This window comes from Nicotiana tomentosiformis, chromosome 9 (assembly GCF_000390325.3).
Source record: "Nicotiana tomentosiformis chromosome 9, ASM39032v3, whole genome shotgun sequence".
Lineage (NCBI taxonomy): Eukaryota > Viridiplantae > Streptophyta > Magnoliopsida > Solanales > Solanaceae > Nicotiana > Nicotiana tomentosiformis.
Window position 1 is genome coordinate 38,423,754 of NC_090820.1, and position 3,275 is coordinate 38,427,028.

Here is a 3,275-nt window from a genome sequence, read left to right on the forward strand (position 1 = left end):
CACGTATCTACGAACCTTTTCAAGTGTTTATACTTATTTTGACTAGGTGCACCAGTGAAGAACCCTCGTTGCTCGAGCAAAGTGAGCATCACGTTGGTTATTTGGAAGTTGCCCCTAATACGGGGAGGGACTATAGCACTTGCTTACCCTTCATTCGGCAACACCCGGTGTGGAGCCGTTCGTGGTGGAGGTGGGGGTGGAGCGGGTACATTGTCTTGAGGCGCTCGGCCTCGTCTGTTTGCTTGAGGTTCAAGAGGGATCTCATCCATTTGATCATCCTCAACATCCACGTACCCCTAAGCTATGTTTCCGAGATCATTGTTTGCCATGATATTGCACCTACAATCTCTTAATTCGTTAATAACAAGGAAGGAAAAGAATATATCCCAAAAACACACATACTATATAGCTAACACCGTTTTTTTGCTCCCAGGCAACGACGCCAAAAATTGATCTCGTCCAAGTTCACATCTTAATTCAAGGTTTATGAAAACGGTCGATGCAATAATAGTAGCCAACAAGAGTCGGGGTCGAATTCCGTAGGGAGCTATAGATAGGAGTTAGTAGTATATATCGTAGCGCGTGAGTTTGTATATCTAAATTTGCACTTCCAAAAAATTTGGTTATTTTGAATTCTAATTCAAACTACGATTGCAAGTTGAGAAATAAAACTAGGAGATTGTTTTTGTTATTTTTCAACTGTTGTAAAAAGGCCTAGGGCTATGACCTTCACCTAGGTATTTTCCTAATGGGATATAAACTTTAAAGTTTGTTTTATCGGTCGGGGTGTATTATAGCCATCAACACTCAATTACCCACTCAATACCTCTCGGTCAGAGAGTGATTTTGCCCAATTTGGCTTTCTCAAGTCCAAATGGGTATTGAACAAAATGGTGGATAAAAGGCTCAAGTCGGGTTGTTACTATCTCTAGGTTCAACCCTTTAATTGGGATTGTCAATCTCTCGATTGACCCAATTTCTTCTTAGCCAAGTTTTCCTAGACTAAGTCTCTCTTTATCAAGTAGAGACCAAGTCAAATAGGCATGAAATAATGTTTGCAACCATTAATTCCACAAGTAAAAGCAAGAACAAGGCTAAATAATAAACACCCAACCATAAATAAGCATTAAATTAAACACCCATTAAGTTTACACACTAGGGTTGGGTCACAACCCTAGTGAAAATCTAGCTACTCATGCTTGAAATGGAAGAAAAAGAAGAAGAAATGATAATGCTCATATTACTAATTAAAATGATAAAATCTATGTTCAAATAGCTCAAGATATGAAAAACTACTAAAAAGAGTAAAAGGAAACATCTATTGTAGAAGCTGATTCAAAAGTTGACCTAAAAATGTGAAACTTTTCTATTTAATCCTACGTCACCCCAATCCATATAGGCCCGACAACATCATCTCAATCGAAGATTATTCCTTCTACTCATGCCGATAAGCCTTAGAATCAATTTCCACATCCACTAAGTGCCCTAACACCACACACACTTTGTAATATCCTCAACTAGATGCAATAGCTCATGCATACATCCACAAGATATAACCACGTGACATAACACATCACTCATATGCCCAGAGCAACAACTCTGACTATAATAGCTGTCCATTACCAAGTCCGGTACCGGCAAACAGACTCATATAGACTAGAACCTTGTTCCGGACCTTCAAAACATTGACAATGAAGAAAGAAACATGTGGAACTCATAACTACTCACCCGATCACAATCCACATCGAATGCCACCCGAGCACACACATCGCAATCCAAACCCAACAAGCATAACTCGAACACGACTGAATATGAGAAGAGGAACACATGAAATAACTATCAAAAAACCCAACATGCATGACTCCATGACGATATCGGACTACGGATCCATTCCTCTAGGAAGAAGCAAGACACACACAACGACCACAATGAATTTCACCCTAACATAACCCCACCGCGGTGCGTAGCCCTGTACAATCACGCCTATCCACAAAGAACACCAGGTCCCCATCCTCCACTCGGAACCACGAGTACGATAAACATCTCAACAACTAAAACACTCTACTAACTCAATCCCGTAAAATCAAAACCACAACATGACGCAAACTTCTCATACCCGTAGAACGCCCAAATCAAAATTCGTGGCCAAAACACCAAGAAATCACATCAAAACCTACCATATTAACTAACAGAAAATTCACCCAAGCCTCATGACCCTCAATAGCAACCAAACCAAAATGATAGACACGGGCTATCACAATAGGATTCCCCAACTAGTGTGAACACATGAACATAATATAAGAATCACAAAACATAACCATATCTGAAGCATGGTAGGATGAATCGTACCAATAAATGGGCCCGAAATAATATCTATAATCAACCAAAATCATACCTGTAATGACATCATCTGGTGCACCAGCGATTGCCCAACCAGGAAGAGCATAACAATGGGCCCGACCTTCCCCTCTAGGACGACCTCTACCCACCTGACCTTTACTCCTAGCTAGAGGTGTAAGTATAGCAGCAACTGGAGTGGAACTTATAGCTTGAATACCCCGCTGTGATACATATATCCGGATTCTGGGAAAATCTCTCACCATGTGATTGGTATCCCCACACTCAAAGCAACCTCTCCGCTGACATGGTTGTGGAAGCTGCCCGGTATGGGTACTCTAGGACCCATGGATATCTGAAGTACCACGTGAAGCCTGAAGTGCAAACTGAACTGGCTGACCCACAAAACCTCTACCATAACGCAGCATGCCTCCAAAATAGGGATTGGTAGATCCTTCCGGTCCACGAGGCCTCTTAGCCTCCCTGTCCTATCTCTCCTGGCCCCGCATAACCTCTAATCTGTGAGCGATCTCTACCACTTGCTGAAATGGAACATCCATCTCCAACTCCCGAGCCATGCTGAATCGGATACCATAACTGATCCCCTCAATGAACCTGCAGACTCTCTCTCTAACTGTAGAAATCAAAGCAGGTGCGTGACGGGACAACTCACTAAATTTGATGGCGTACTATGATACTGTCATAGTGCCCTGACGCAGCTGCTCGAACTCTGTGTGCCACGCATCCCGGAGGGTCTGGGGACAAACTCCCTCAAAAACATCACTGAAAACTGAGTCTAAGTGGGTGGCGTTTCATCCTGGTCTACCCTCCTCATAAGACTTCCACCACTGATATGCTGCTCCAGACAGTTGAAACATAGTGAAAGCAACTCCGTTCGTCTCCACAATACCCATGGTGTGGAGAATACGATGGCGCTT